This window comes from Anabrus simplex, chromosome 4, assembly GCF_040414725.1.
Source record: "Anabrus simplex isolate iqAnaSimp1 chromosome 4, ASM4041472v1, whole genome shotgun sequence".
Classification (NCBI taxonomy): domain Eukaryota; kingdom Metazoa; phylum Arthropoda; class Insecta; order Orthoptera; family Tettigoniidae; genus Anabrus; species Anabrus simplex.
In genome coordinates this window covers 432,361,990-432,378,225 of record NC_090268.1, presented here as the reverse complement: position 1 = coordinate 432,378,225, position 16,236 = coordinate 432,361,990, and positions in this window count along the sequence as shown.

The following is a 16,236-nucleotide window of genomic DNA, read 5'->3' as shown; positions in this document are numbered from 1 at the left end:
GGGAGAAGTTAATAGGATAACCGTTGCTGCTCAAACTATCCCTGCCCCATTGGACAACGAATCTGAACGTCGTGCATCATTGAGTAACATCCGTTCTGAATTGAATTCCTTGCCATTGAAACCTTTACCTACTATGTCACCCGGGTTTAGCAGCTTGCCTCATCCATTGGCAATGTTGCTAAGAGGTATCTCTAAGTTTTCGGTCAACACCACCAGTGAAGTTATTTCTTTCTTAAGGTTTTTAGTTGAATTTCAGGATCATGCCCTCGTATTTTCGCTTTCCCCTTGTCAAATTTTACAAATAATCTATCCTTATGCTATTGGTGTTCTCTCAGATAAAATAGTAAGAGCCATAGCTGAACAGTCATCTATCGAAGATTTCCATGCACATCTGCTTGCAAATTTTATTCCTGCCCGCGCGAGGTCATCTCTTATTCAGAAATACTATTATCGGGTACAGCGCTTGGATGAAAACCTGGCAGACTTCATCCAAGATATTAAGTTTTATACTAGGGTGTTTGCTCTTCACTTCCCTGAGGATCAAATTGTACAAGCTATTGTGGAAGGCATTTCACCATCTTATAGGTCATACTTGTGTTTTGCGGTGTGCCCGCAAACTTTCTCTGAACTTGAAGCGTTGGCCGTCTCAGCGGAAGGAGTTAGATACGCCGATTCTTTGCGTGTAGCAAAAGAACCCCCGCCTTCTTTTAGTAATACTCGGCCTCCACCTCGCCGATCAGTTACCCCTCGTAAATGTTATGCTTGCGGGTCGCCTGACCATCTGCGCAATAAGTGTCCTCTGATCAAGTCTAGTAGGGCAAATAATGGAGCTGGTTCATCACAAGGCTGTTTTAAGTGTGGGGCCTTCTCACATATCGCCAAAAATTGCCCAAACTCAAATAGCACCCCCTCCTGCTCAATTTCTGGTGCAAATTCCACCTATGCCAATAATAAAAAGTGACTAGTGGCTTCGGCTGAGTCGACTAATCCATCTTCCCGAGACTCAGCCCCTAGTAAACAGATTGTAAATGCAGAGAACGATCAGCCTTCAAGTTCATCTTTTGAATGCCCTAAAGAATGTCTTAGGATTGCGGCGGATACCCCCGCACCTGTTCCTTTTCTTAAGATTGAGGTAAATAACGAGCCTATAACAGCTCTCTTAGATTCAGGTAGTGTTTGTTCGATTATTGCGGCTGAATGGTATTCTAAATTGAAAACGGTTTGTAAACTTCCTGACTATGTCTCTTCTCCTGTTCAATACGTTTCGGCTAATTCATCTCCATTAGAAATTCTAGGTTCCTTACTGGTCAAAATTCGTGTTTTTAAGTTTACATGGAAAGTTAAATTGTTTGTGGCCAAGCAATTGTCTTGCCCCATTATATTGGGAGCTGACTTTATTTCTCACACTGGTCTTGTGCTCGATCTGCAGTCTAGGTCGTGCACATTCAAATTTGCTTCTAGTTGTAAAATCCCACTATTAAAGTGTAATTCTGTGTCATGTTCTTCTATGTCGCCTATCCAGGATGAGATGTTGTTAGACCTTAGACATCTACCTGAGAAGCAGGCTGATAGTATTCGCAAACTGTGTCAGTCGTTTCCCGAGGTGTTCTCTGATACTCTTGGTGTTACTGACCTTATTGAATACAAAATTGAGGTTACAGATTCGATTCCTGTCCGTTTTCCACCGTATAGGCTATCTCCACCTAAAATGAAGGCTCTGAAGGAAATCATCGATCAGATGTTGAAGGACGGTATTATTAGGCCCTCTAAGTCAGCGTATTCTTCGCCTATTTTTTTAGTACCGAAACCCCAAGGAGGTTTCAGGCCTGTCATTGATTACAGGGCTCTCAATCGGAAGGTGGTGTTACAATCTGTGCCCCTTCCCGACCTTCATTCTTGTTTTTCATGGTTTCGTAAGGCCAAGTTCTTCACCATCTTGGACTTAAATCAGGCCTATAATCAAATTCCCCTTGCCGAAGAGTCTAAACACCTTACAGCGTTTGCCACGGACTGGAATTTATACGAATACAACCGCGTGCCTTTCGGGCTCCCCACGGGGGCAGCTGTGCTCACTAGGCTACTAGATAGGGTCTTCTCCGACATCAAATTCGAGTACTTATATCACTACTTAGATGATGTCGTAGTATTTTCAGAGACTTTTGAAGAACACCTAGATCATCTGCGAGAAGTTCTCGATCGCCTTCGTAAGGCTGGGTTAACTGTTAAGTTGTCCAAGGTTGCCTTCGCTAAGCCCTCTATGTCTTTCCTAGGGCATATTGTGTCACCCGATGGTGTAGCAGTTGATCATTCTAGAACACAGGCCATCCGTGATTTTAAACCTCCAAGGACATTAAAGGTATCGCCAGGTTCATTGGTATGGTGAATTTCTTCAGAAAGTTCATTCCTAACTTTGCTAATAGAGCGGCGCCCTTAAACCTTCTTCGTAGGAAAGGCATCAAATTCGAGTGGGGACCTTCTCAACAAGCCGCTTTTGAAGACCTTAAATTAGCTCTTTGTAATGCCCCTGTACTTGCTATGCCTGATTTCTCGAAGAAATTCATCGTCCAAACCGACGCGTCGTCGTCAGCAGTAGCTGCAGTCCTTCTTCAAGAGACTGAACTAGGGAGGCGACCCATCGCCTATGCGTCTAGGACATTGTCGGCTCAAGAAGCCAAGTATTCCATCTATGAGCTCGAAGGTTTGGCAGTCTTATTTGCCTTAGAAAAGTTCCGTCTCTATCTGGAACACGTTAAATTCGACCTGGAGACAGATAATCAAGCCTTAAGCTGGGTCTTAGGTAGGCCGCGTCGTACTGGTCGTATAGCCCGCTGGGCTATTCGTATTTCCGCCTTCCAGTTTGATGTTAGACATATCAGAGGTACCGAAAATGTTGTTGCTGATGGACTCAGCCGTATGTTTCATAACGACGTAGAGACTCACGAACCGGTCGACAGTTCATCACCTTCCGAGTCCATACTATCTGGTGTTAATGCCATCTTAACAGATGCTCCCACGCTTTTTAGGGATATTGAGAAATACCAACGTGAAGATCCGACGCTGGCTCCGATAATGGAAACCCTTTCTTCTGGGGAACATGCTGTCCCTTATGTTCTGAGGAATGGTGTTCTATGTTGCCCTTCGAGGCATGATAAGTTGATGAAAGTTGTTGTTCCAGCGGTTCTTGTACCTATGATCTTCAAATACTATCATGAGACCCCATTGGGGGGCATCTTGGAATCTTTAAAACTCGTGAAAAGATTCGTGAAATGTTCATATGGAAAGGTATGGACGGTGAAATTCGGGAACTTGTAAAAGCTTGTAAATCTTGTTTGATCAGTAAACCCACCATGTCCACTAAAGTAGGCCTTTTGTCTTCTCATCAAGCGTCGCGCCCCATGGAACGCCTGTATATTGATTATGTGGGACCCTTCCCTCAGTCAAAGGGTAATGCCAACAAGTTCATCTTTGTGTGTGTAGATGGTTTTACAAGATTTTCCTGGTTATTTCCGACTAAGCTGGCTACCGCTCAGTCAACTATTACTTGCCTAAATTCTATTTTTGCTTCTTTTGGTCCGTGCCAATACATTGTATCTGATAATGCTAAGGCTTTTACATCTAATTTATTTCGTAAATTCTGTTTTGACTTGTCCATCTCTCATGTAACTACTTCCGCTTATTACCCTCAACCATCTCTGGCTGAACGGGTTAACCGTAATCTCAGGTCCGCACTTATTGCCTATCATCATGAAGATCATTCTAGGTGGGACACGTCCCTGCATTGGTTAGCTTTTGCTTTGAATTCGGCGGTTCATGAATCACACAAATTTACTCCAGCTTCTTTGATGTTTAAGTTCGTTCCCAACACGCCGCTCTCTAACCTCTGGTCTCTGAATGACATTCTTCCCGAGACAATAGATCCGGACAACATTAAAGATCTTTGGAAGAAGGCTAAAGCTAATCTTAAAGTATCTCATGAAAAGGTTAGGGAAAGGTATGATCGTGGACGGAGACCCACCACCTTGAAGGTAGGTGACCAGGTTATGGTCAAAAATTTTGTTCCCGCGGGCAAGCTTGCCCCCAGATTTCATGGGCCTTGTATCATTCTCGATTTTCTTACGCCGGTTACCTTATTGCTAAGTAATCCAGCCACCGAGAGGATATTTAGAGTTCACCTGTCCCAGGTGAAACCGGTGTAATTTCTGTGTTAACTTGCTTCATATCATTTTGAAAGGATATGAAAGTTATATATTTTTTTTGAGTTTCACTTTTAAGGCATTCTGCCCCTTCTGTAATATTTTGGTTTTAGATGTAAGCCTTGTGTAAAATCTGCCCCGACCCGTTAAACTGCCATCCTGTTCTTGCCACGGCCATTACCACGCTCCCGTCTCCTGCTCCACCTTACACTGTGGCTTCATAATAGTAAATGCCATGGATATCTACACGCCGCTGGCCCCTCAACCTCTCCACAAGCCTGTACCCTCAAAGAAGATGATAGTCCAACACAATTCTGCCGCCTAGCTTTAATGTTTCAGCGCCCCCGCAGCCGCGCAGCGCCGTGCAGCGACTGGGGAGGGGGATGGGCCCCCTCCTCTCCAGCGAGGACGACATGTGCACGGCGAGCCGGAGCTCTCCTCCCGGCCAAGGCTGACGTGCGGCGCACGACCTGCTACTTGCCCGCAGCCTGTATATGTTCACCGCGGGCGCGGCGTGCTTCAACACCTCTGCTCCCCTCATAGTGCGGGCGAGCGGTATCTCAGGGTACTTGAGGGGTCCGAGCGGCCTCCTTTTGGACGCAAGCTGCAACGGCCGGTCCGGCCATCCAACTTCATCAACATCAACTACATGGACAGTTACTATAAGAGATAACTACATTTGGGAATTCAACAGCAATATTTGGTGGACCGTGCAAAAAATTTTTCTTCACTTCTAAGTATTAAAAGTTTATCTTCAGAAATTCAAATTCTACAAACTTAAAGACTTTCATTCACCTGCAACAACAACATTTTGAAACTGAATTAAGAAATCTTGTAAATGCTTCTGCTATCTATCTTCGTATCAACATCATTACTTGGACTTTGTTTCAAACTGATTTCATGTGTCACCCCTGGAGGAACTTTCGGGGGGGGAGGTCTGTACCGGGCGGTATACCTCTACACCGTTTATTTAAAAGTTGCGCCAGTTGAAACTCCTCTTCTGGAGGAAGGTTGAACTTTATCTACTCTATTAATTCTCTACTTTCTCAGATGTCACCACGTGGAAAATTTTGAGTTTTTGAACTGTGTCACTTTTGATGTGTTTTTGTTTCGCTTGAAGTAAGAAGTGTGAACTTTCTCTTCTAGAGGACACTACTGAAGATCAACAATAGCGCTCCCTAGTGCGGAGTCAAAGAACTATGTTGTTGGAGAAATTTTTATTTCAAAAGTTTGTTGCTTGTTAAATTTCTTTCTGTTATTGTTTAAGTTGGCTGTATACCCCTCTTTTTCCCCTTGTTTTAGATTTATCCAATCCCGAATTTCTTTTAGTAATTTCTGACCAATCTGGTGTATCTTCCCCCAACTTGTATCTGTTGCGGGGTCCTATCCAATAAAAACATTGTGGGCGGGTGTTTTCATTCCCCTAACGTCTAGAAACTTCCGCGAGAATATATAAACTGCTGATTTTAGGGTCTCCGGGCCACTTCTGTTCCATCTTTCAGTGTATTAAGTACATAGCAGGAGGCGGGAAGCGCCTCTTTCCTCGGCGGCGGTCAACAATAAGGTAATGGCCGATTAATAAATTCTTTCTTTTCTTGCTCAGCAGTTTAACTTTCGGGGCGGGTTCTAAGCGTTCAACCATGTAACCTTTTCCTAAAATGTAAAAACAACTGGTATCTATTCTATTTTAAAACGACATATCGGGATAGAGAGTGCTTAACCCTCTCGAGCTCCCACTCACATCGTCTTGAGGTGAACTTATTCTCTCAACCAATTCTTCCGTAATGTAATGTAAATTGCTATTACGTCACCTCTGTAGTATGGGATTAGCCCTTGCATCAGTGGCCTAAGAGCCAAAGTAGGTCTTAAAAACCAAGTGTATTAGGAGTGCAAGTTCGCCTCCTCTCAAATTGTTTTAGAGGTCATTTAATTAACCTGCTTTTCATTTAATAGACCTCAGTAGATTGGGTATTTTACCCCTGTGTTTATGTCCGTTGAGGACAACTTGAAGGTGGAGTTTGGTGTGGCCTAGGAGAGGCTTAAATTAAAGAGCGTGTGGCTCTTTTGGAAACGGAGTGTTGTATGCCTCGAGGAGGCTTTACTGTGTAATTTGGAGCAAGGGCTCCAGGGTTTGATTGGGGTCTTCTGCCCCTTTGTTAAAATTTGTATATCGGAAAGTTGGGCTAGTTGCTCAAAAATTGTGAACTCAGGGCTCGAAGCCCAAACTCTGTAATCCCTGTAATTGTACATTTCAAATTGTGTTTCGGCTACTAAGCACCTGTTCTTTGTTATTACTTAATATTGAAAAGAAAATATAACCTTGTTAACTTTTACATTAACTTTGATTCCGCAGTTTGAGACCCATTCACGCCCGCACCTTCTTACACCTCTACCTACCACCAAAACACGGTAACAATAATAATAATAATAATAATAATAATAATAATAATAATAATAATAATAATAATAATAATAATAATAATAATAATAATAATAATAATAACTGTACCGTGTGGTACACCTTTACGCCGCACGTTTAAATCTCCTTTAAACTCCTCTACAGGATAAACAGTGAACTTGAAACTGGACCAACTTAAATTTTTCCTCTGAAGATGTCACTGTGTGAATTTCGGCTTGTATTTGTTTACTATTTATCAAGAAGTTTTGACATTCTCTCATAGATGTCACTGCCGAAAAAACTAAGATCATGCACCCTGGTGCGAAGTGAAGGAACTTTATTTGAAGAAATTTTGTATTCATAAGTTTGTTCTTTACTAAATTTCGTTCATTCAGTTGTGGGTTGGCAATATTTATATTTCTTTCCGCCAGTTTTGAATTTAGCCAATCCAGAATTTCTGTAATTAATTTCTAACCAATCACTGGCTTCTTCTTCGTTTTGGTGTGTAACTTTAAACTAACCAATAAAAGTGAGAGGGTGTGGCTTTATTATTCATGAAAGGTCTCGAACTTTCCCCGAGGGTTTATCAACTGGGGATTTTCACGTCTCTAGGCCACTCGATCAACATCTAACTAAGTGCGTGGACGTAAAGCAGGAGGCGGGAGCACCTCTTTCATCCGGGAGCTGGTTTTCAATAAGGTAATGGCCATTTAACATCTTTATTTCTTGCTAGCTCAGCAGTTTAACCCGCGGGAAAGGTCCGAAACCCTTTACAATGTAACCTCATTTCCTAAATATGTAATTTTCTGCAGGCTTATGTTAACACATCTGGCACTATCAATACCTTGGGTGTAATATACTGTAGCTAAATATTTGCAATATCCTCGGATAACAATTTGCGGATGCGGATATTATTGTGTATATCCGCGCAGGGCTCTAACGATAACCTCTCTTTCGAAAAGAGTAAAATGACGCGCACCACGGGACCTGAACTAAAAATCACCTCCGTTATTTACCGTAAATACCGTAAATACCGTAAATACCGTACGTGTACGGAATAAAATAACATATTCTTAAACGTTTGTGGTTCATCCAGATATGACTAAGCCCTTTTTTTTACAAAATGAAAAAGCCGCGAATTTGGAGGTATGGAATGGATGAGTAAATTATTAGTTTCGAGCTGAAGTTCACCATGCCACGTGAGTCGACCGAAAGCGTTACGGCTAAACTTTTGAACAGAGAATATGAAATAATCAGGAAAGACGAGATCAGTTCTGATGTTTTGAAGTTCTTGCTTGTTGTCACTGTGGACAATCACCACAGAGGTTATATCTTGCGAAACGTGCAATGCAGTGTTAGCATATAAATCCGGTACAACTCATTTAAAAAACACGTTTGTAAATTTAATTATAGCGCTTCTCGCCAAGTTGTGCCCCACGATACAAAGGAAACCCTAACTAGCGCGTGTGTTTTCATGTGTGTCAATGTTTTCCGACCATTCAACTGTGCCCGTCGTAGTCAGTCTGCGAACACGAGACACCCCAGGGGTGCTCAGTTCGGTGGCTGTAGGCTTATAAAATAAATGAATGTGGCAGGATTATCATAGGGTTCATCAAATAAGCACGTTCCAAGTATAGAACATATATGACACTTTTATTTAATTAAATGCAATATTGGCCATCCTGAAACCTGTGATTATGATTATGATCGTTACGTTATGGAATTTAATATGGCTCTTGATGTAACAAACCTAGGCACAATCAAATGGGATGGTACACGACAGTTATTTCCCTGACATTCTAACAGAGTATTTACATTGTGAAAAATTTTTTTCTCGTCTTTAAAGTTATTAAGTTATTGGTTTAAAGTTGAATTAAAATTTTCATTCAGAAAAATGAGGTCTGGGCCAAGCCTTCATCGATAATCTGGAAAAAATGCAGTAATTGTAAGAACGAGTATAATAAAGAAATATCCAAGATTCAAAAAGTTAACACTCATAGCAAAAAATAAAATTTACAGTCGTTATCTAACAAATAAAATGAAAAGTTGAATTTGCCTTGGTTTTCTCTAAGTTAATCCGAGACGTCGGATATACCTGTTCACGTCGTCTCACATCTCTTTCCGTGAGAATTTATACTGAACGTTAAGTATTTGACCAATAATTAAACAAAATAAAACGCCTCCTGGGCTTGCAAACGTAAGTAAATGGGGAGAATACCATCCATGTGGAAATCCTGTCCACTATCAATCGATGATATCAGTGTCACATATTTCAGAACAGAACACATAAAAAATAATCCTCTAAATACCAACAAATTACTACTTCTACAGCTAACTACGGAAATTGTCAAGAAGACTGTAAGTACCAAGAAGAAAATATCTATACTATGTACATGTCGACGAGTGTCGATCAACCGTATTACTCTCCTGTTAACGAATTTATTGAGTTACAGCAAGATTGAGTTATCACATGAGAGCGAAAAATTGCATCAACGAATGAGCTGATATAGTCACGAATCAGATATTATTTAGATATTTCGTCGAAGACCTGTTCTTTAGACCTAAGGCCTTCTCGAACATTCATCCGTACCTTGAGATAGAAATTACTGGATTACTCGAGAAAATTTGGGATATTCCCACGAATTAAAAAGTACATCGATTAACATGGACTGTCATTTTCTTCATCTGAAGACACTAATATTAGGCTACACTGCATTTATCGCGAATAATCCATTAACATGTGAAAAGCTCAGTTTCACGAAGATTCATGCCAATTATTCCCTATACTCTACACGTACAGTGTACCACAATGACGACCCTAACTTGTCGCATCTTAATCTCAAATATGTGTAGCCATGACATATCAGGACCTACCAACGTCCTACAAATACATAATATCCACTTAAAAGTGTCTCGATGATTAATTACCCCAACTAATTATCAAATGTTCCCAATGCACATGTTCACATTAAATTCGTACGTAGAATTCGGACTCAATATCCCGATGACACGTTGTCTCAGACACGAGGTACAAGTAGAAGTTCCATTACAAGGAAAATATAGAAAATATGGACGAAATATCCTACCATTAAATCTATCAGACATAAATTAATTCATATTCGTGACGAAATTTACTCAATAAGCAAAGATGGTGTCGATAACACATGGATAACTCTATCAGAACCCTCACTGTCAAATTCATGGCCACATGGTCATTAAGTAATCACATGTGTCAGTTTTATGACGTATTCGAGCAAAGAAACAACCATAAAATGTGTCAAAATAGCTTACTAAGAAGAAAGAAAGAATAGAACAAAACTACATAGAACAGATATAAATGAGACGTAATCGACTTATAGAGAAATCTTCATGTCTGGAAGTCTGGGTTCTCAATCAGCCATGCCAGGACGAAAGAATCTGCATCCCGACGCCGCTGACGATGGTCGATAGTTTAGAACTTCATGGTGAAGCACTGGCAATCCATGATGTGAGATTCCGTTCTCTTCTGGAAATATTCACGTCCACGTCTTCCGCGTCCACTCGTAAGAAAGCTGAAACTTACACAAAATGCTTTAGAGTAGGCTCCAAACACACACGTAACTGTATTTTAGAAAGGACACGTACTTAAGGGATTAATGTCTGCACGTTCGACGTCTGATCACAGCACTGTTCTAAATTATATCCAATTTTCAGACGGGTAGAGCACAGGAGTGAAGCCAGTATTCACGATGTTCCACGCTGAGCGACTGAGGGTGATAGTCCAAGACACGCCAGAGGGTGTGTGAGAACGAGTATTCGTATCACATGACTTAAATATCATGTCTGGTGCACACGCACGGAAGTAAAGTCAATTTAGGGGCTAAATTCTTTTACTGTACGAATCTACAACTTCATCACCATTTTAGCCACAAGGTCGTGCAAATTATTTCAAAATTTCAGTTTTTAATTTATATCCTCAAATGTGCTATCCTTTTATCCAGTTTATTTTACTATAGCCCTTGAGCCTTCCGTAATTATGCACGTCGCCACCAAAGATATTACAAATATTTCATTCATATCATTCCTCGCAATTACAGGTGACACGCGCTGGCCTCCTTCTTTCACTCGCCAACCTTCATTTTTTTTTTTATTCCGTTAGCCAGTCGGCCGCTCTCTGCACAAAAAAACTCGTTCTCGCCCTCATCCAAGGTCGCGCGCACCAACACCTGTTCACTCATTTGTGGCCTCACGGTCACATCCACCTCTTACTGGGACAAAAATTTTTAAACAAGGTTAAAAATTTTTAGATCATGTTCATTCCTTAAAATGTGGTCCGTATGCTGTCTACTTCACTGTTTAATTTTCCATGGTATTTATAATTTCCAAGCATCTGTCAGTTGTCTGAACGGTAATCATTCTGCACGACACAAACTGGTATTTCTTCGACAGCCGACCTGGGTCTTTTCTTTTTTCTTTCTTCACTCTTCTGCTTTGCGGTAGAGTCTTAGGTTCGAGGCATTGAATATAACTGTTCACAGGAGAGTAATGGTTTGATATCTTCACATTGGAGTCTTTCTTCTGGCGCCCTGATTTTCAGGTTGATATTGTGGTGCCGAAGGATTTAATCTATCGTCATGGGGTGAATTCCGGTGTCGCTGGAACTGTGGGCTCTCGGCTCCCATCACATCTGGATCAGTGTCTTGATTATGAATGGCGTCCTTCCATTTTGAGCCTTTTTCAGTTTCCTTCCTTAATTCTTCAATGTACCTCATGCTTTCTCGATGACGGTTCTCCATTTCGTCTCTGAAATTCCGGTAGTTACGATCTGAATAATATCTAGGTCTATCATAGGGCCTATTCCGTCTGTAGTCCTGTGGTCGGTCCCGTGTCCTGTAATTTCCCCTTCTTCGGACATTCTTCGGATCTTCCATCCTGTCCTCTCTGGGTCTCGTTCTTCTCTCTTCCCATCGACGGTCGTACACTCTGGGATGGTTTTTGTACTCTTTAGGTCCACTCTGATTTCCGTTTTCAGGCATTGGAGTCGAATTTCGGTTTTTCGGAGTGTCTATTACGTTGACCTGATAAGTATTGCTCCTTTGAGTTTTCGGTACTGTTGAGACATTCATGGTGTGGTCGAGCTGTCTGAGGATAGCCTCAGCCTGAACCGCGGTCTGAACGTTGGCAGCAATGAGTAAACGCTGTACTTCCACAGGAAACTGCTTTGTTATCGCTTGAACCAACTCATTTTCAGATGGTGGGGTGTCGAGGTCTTTCATTCGTCGTACTTGATTACAGAAGTAATTAGCGTACTGCGTCTGCCCATCTGTGGAATATTTTCGTGAATACAAATCCAACCGTAGTGCTTGTTGCAGATCCGCTCCCCAGTATCTCTGTAGGAACAAGCGCTTGAAACCTTCATAGTCTTCAAACGTATAACGGAAAGCATGGTACCAGTTGAGCACGTCTCCCTCTAAAAATTTCTCCGCTGTTCGCAGATGTTTTTCAGTAGGGATCTTCTGTTCACGAATATATTCATCAAGGTCCCTAATGAAATTTTTAGGTGTGACCCCGTTTAAGTTGTTGAATTTTCTAGGCCTGTCTTCGCTCATTCGGATAAAATTAATGATTTGAGGTACACTTTGTGCCGGTGTAGTACTGAGATTTACTGTGGGTTGTTCAATGTGGGTAATATTCTGAGACGATTCAGCTACGGGCGATATTCCTTCTGTTACCGTAGATTTAGCCTGTACGACCTCTTCGACATTACTCTGTCGGTCCATTAATGATGTCACTAAGACCCTAGTGCTCCTATCCTGCAACTTCAAGAATCCTACTTCTTTTTCTAATTTCTGGAGGGCGTCCATATTTTCCTCCATCTTCTGTTTCCCGGACTTGACATCTCCGGCAAGATTAATAATTTGCTCGAGTATTTCCGACTTGTCCTTGTCAATCATGCTCTTGATATCATCGAACTGGAGTGAAATATCTTGTATCTCCATTTGGTTGACAGAGATACTGTCCTTTACGGAACGGAGATCATCGTCGACCTTCTCTTTTATTTTCTTTAAGTCTTCTGTGACCTCTCCTCTAAGATTTTTCACTTGTTCTGACATCTCTTCTTGTGCCGTAGAAATCTCTACCTTTATAACATCTATCTCCTTCCTCACAGATTCAATGTTATTTCTTACTAGGACTACGTCACTCTGAAGAGCGGTGACCTTCCCGGTGATAACCTTATTATCCTCTTTAATCTGGCTCGTCAAAGTAACAACTTGTTCCAGGGTTTTTTTCTGATTTTCCCTGCACTCCAACACGATATTGTCAATCCGACAACTAGTTTCCTCCAGTTTTGCATATAGTTCGTCACGACCCTTTTTCGCCTCTTCCTGTATCGCAGCACCCATAATGTTCATTTTTTGACTTATTCGCTCATTACTGTCTTCCTGTATTTTCCTAAATTCCTCTTTATTCTCTTCCTGCATCTTCTTAAATTCCTCTTTATTCTCGTCCTGTATTTTCCTAAATTCCTCTTTATTCTCTTCCTGTGCTCTCCTACACTCTTCCTGTGCTCTCCTACTCTCTTCCTGCATTTTTCTGAGTTCCTCTTTATTCTCCTCCTGTGCTCTCCTACTCTCTACTGTCATAGTCTCTAATAACTTCCTAATCTCCTCGAGATCCATTCTATTATTCATAAAGTGACCTGTGTCAGCAAACGCCGAAATGCAGAAACTTTCCCCCCAGACATGTTGATTGTGATAAGGCAAATTCAAGTTTCATGAAGAAAATTCCTAACCCTCATTTTTCCATGTGAAACACATCATCATAAATAAAATACTCTGAAAATTCCGCGTACTCTGTTAGAATTCTACCTAACTGGGATGGCATTAAATCTGAAATGAACCTGCCGAACCTTGAATAATTAATAATTTGAGCAAGTCAATTTAAACCACGTGGAGAAGCAATTAATCAAATTCCACGATGGATTAAGCCACTTTTAAGCCACAAATCGAGCCCCACGGAAGGGACTAGCCACTAAGATGCCCCACGGATGGGAAAAGCCACTAAGATGTGCCCGTCGTAGTCAGTCTGCGAACACGAGACACCCCTGGGGTGCTCAGTTCGGTGGCTGTAGGCTTATAAAATAAATGAATGTGGCAGGATTATCATAGGGTTCATCAAATAAGCACGTTCCAAGTATAGAACATATATGACACTTTTATTTAATTAAATGCAATATTGGCCATCCTGAAACCTGTGATTATGATTATGATCGTTACGTTATGGAATTTAATATGGCTCTTGATGTAACAAACCTAGGCACAATCAAATGGGATGGTACACGACAGTTATTTCCCTGACATTCTAACAGAGTATTTACATTGTGAAAAATTTTTTTTTCTCGTCTTTAAAGTTATTAAGTTATTGGTTTAAAGTTGAATTAAAATTTTCATTCAGAAAAATGAGGTCTGGGCCAAGCCTTCATCGATAATCTGGAAAAAATGCAGTAATTGTAAGAACGAGTATAATAAAGAAATATCCAAGATTCAAAAAGTTAACACTCATAGCAAAAAATAAAATTTACAGTCGTTATCTAACAAATAAAATGAAAAGTTGAATTTGCCTTGGTTTTCTCTAAGTTAATCCGAGACGTCGGATATACCTGTTCACGTCGTCTCACATCTCTTTCCGTGAGAATTTATACTGAACGTTAAGTATTTGACCAATAATTAAACAAAATAAAACGCCTCCTGGGCTTGCAAACGTAAGTAAATGGGGAGAATACCATCCATGTGGAAATCCTGTCCACTATCAATCGATAATATCAGTGTCACATATTTCAGAACAGAACACATAAAAAATAATCCTCTAAATACCAACAAATCACTACTTCTACAGCTAACTACGGAAATTGTCAAGAAGACTGTAAGTACCAAGAAGAAAATATCTATACTATGTACATGTCGACGAGTGTCGATCAACCGTATTACTCTCCTGTTAACGAATTTATTGAGTTACAGCAAGATTGAGTTATCACATGAGAGCGAAAAATTGCATCAACGAATGAGCTGATATAGTCACGAATCAGATATTATTTAGATATTTCGTCGAAGACCTGTTCTTTAGACCTAAGGCCTTCTCGAACATTCATCCGTACCTTGAGATAGAAATTACTGGATTACTCGAGAAAATTTGGGATATTCCCACGAATTAAAAAGTACATCGATTAACATGGACTGTCATTTTCTTCATCTGAAGACACTAATATTAGGCTACACTGCATTTATCGCGAATAATCCATTAACATGTGAAAAGCTCAGTTTCACGAAGATTCATGCCAATTATTCCCTATACTCTACACGTACAGTGTACCACAATGACGACCCTAACTTGTCGCATCTTAACCTCAAATATGTGTAGCCATGACATATCAGGACCTACCAACGTCCTACAAATACATAATATCCACTTAAAAGTGTCTCGATGATTAATTACCCCAACTAATTATCAAATGTTCCCAATGCACATGTTCACATTAAATTCGTACGTAGAATTCGGACTCAATATCCCGATGACACGTTGTCTCAGACACGAGGTACAAGTAGAAGTTCCATTACAAGGAAAATATAGAAAATATGGACGAAATATCCTACCATTAAATCTATCAGACATAAATTAATTCATATTCGTGACGAAATTTACTCAATAAGCAAAGATGGTGTCGATAACACATGGATAACTCTATCAGAACCCTCACTGTCAAATTCATGGCCACATGGTCATTAAGTAATCACATGTGTCAGTTTTATGACGTATTCGAGCAAAGAAACAACCATAAAATGTGTCAAAATAGCTTACTAAGAAGAAAGAAAGAATAGAACAAAACTACATAGAACAGATATAAATGAGACGTAATCGACTTATAGAGAAATCTTCATGTCTGGAAGTCTGGGTTCTCAATCAGCCATGCCAGGACGAAAGAATCTGCATCCCGACGCCGCTGACGATGGTCGATAGTTTAGAACTTCATGGTGAAGCACTGGCAATCCATGATGTGAGATTCCGTTCTCTTCTGGAAATATTCACGTCCACGTCTTCCGCGTCCACTCGTAAGAAAGCTGAAACTTACACAAAATGCTTTAGAGTAGGCTCCAAACACACACGTAACTGTATTTTAGAAAGGACACGTACTTAAGGGATTAATGTCTGCACGTTCGACGTCTGATCACAGCACTGTTCTAAATTATATCCAATTTTCAGACGGGTAGAGCACAGGAGTGAAGCCAGTATTCACGATGTTCCACGCTGAGCGACTGAGGGTGATAGTCCAAGACACGCCAGAGGGTGTGTGAGAACGAGTATTCGTATCACATGACTTAAATATCATGTCTGGTGCACACGCACGGAAGTAAAGTCAATTTAGGGGCTAAATTCTTTTACTGTACGAATCTACAACTTCATCACCATTTTAGCCACAAGGTCGTGCAAATTATTTCAAAATTTCAGTTTTTAATTTATATCCTCAAATGTGCTATCCTTTTATCCAGTTTATTTTACTATAGCCCTTGAGCCTTCCGTAATTATGCACGTCGCCACCAAAGATATTACAAATATTTCATTCATATCATTCCTCGCAATTACAGGTGACACGCGCTGGCCTCCTTCTTT